Source organism: Sinocyclocheilus anshuiensis, unplaced genomic scaffold, assembly GCF_001515605.1.
Source record: "Sinocyclocheilus anshuiensis isolate Anshui unplaced genomic scaffold, SAMN03320099.WGS_v1.1 scaffold891, whole genome shotgun sequence".
Lineage (NCBI taxonomy): Eukaryota > Metazoa > Chordata > Actinopteri > Cypriniformes > Cyprinidae > Sinocyclocheilus > Sinocyclocheilus anshuiensis.
The window spans coordinates 298,026-298,289 of NW_015546076.1; the positions used below are offsets into that span (position 1 = coordinate 298,026).

Below are 264 nucleotides of genomic sequence, written 5' to 3' on the forward strand. Positions count from 1 at the left end.
GCGCTTAACGGGGGTAATGTCATTTCATGCATTCTGAGTTATTTACACTGTTAATTAAGAGTTGGATTCTTATGCACGTGCGCGCACTCAGCGACCAAGCGAGAGCAAGATCGCGCCGCTTAACGCGTTTCTTTCATGGTTAAGGAAGTCTTCGGCGTCTTCGGCATTACTGCTCGAGTTACTAGCCTGTCTCCGGCTGGAGAGAGTAGCCGCTTGCAGTTGGGGGAGTTGGGGGCCGGAGATGTCAAATCAGACACTTTCTGC

General features: G+C 51.1%; 1 protein-coding gene across 2 annotated transcripts in view; it reads left to right on the plus strand.

The window, feature by feature from the left end:
• The window catches only part of esamb (endothelial cell adhesion molecule b), a 49,852-nt gene that overhangs the window by 31,479 nt on the left and 18,109 nt on the right, over nt 1-264 (plus strand). The gene's annotated exons all lie outside the window — the stretch shown is intronic.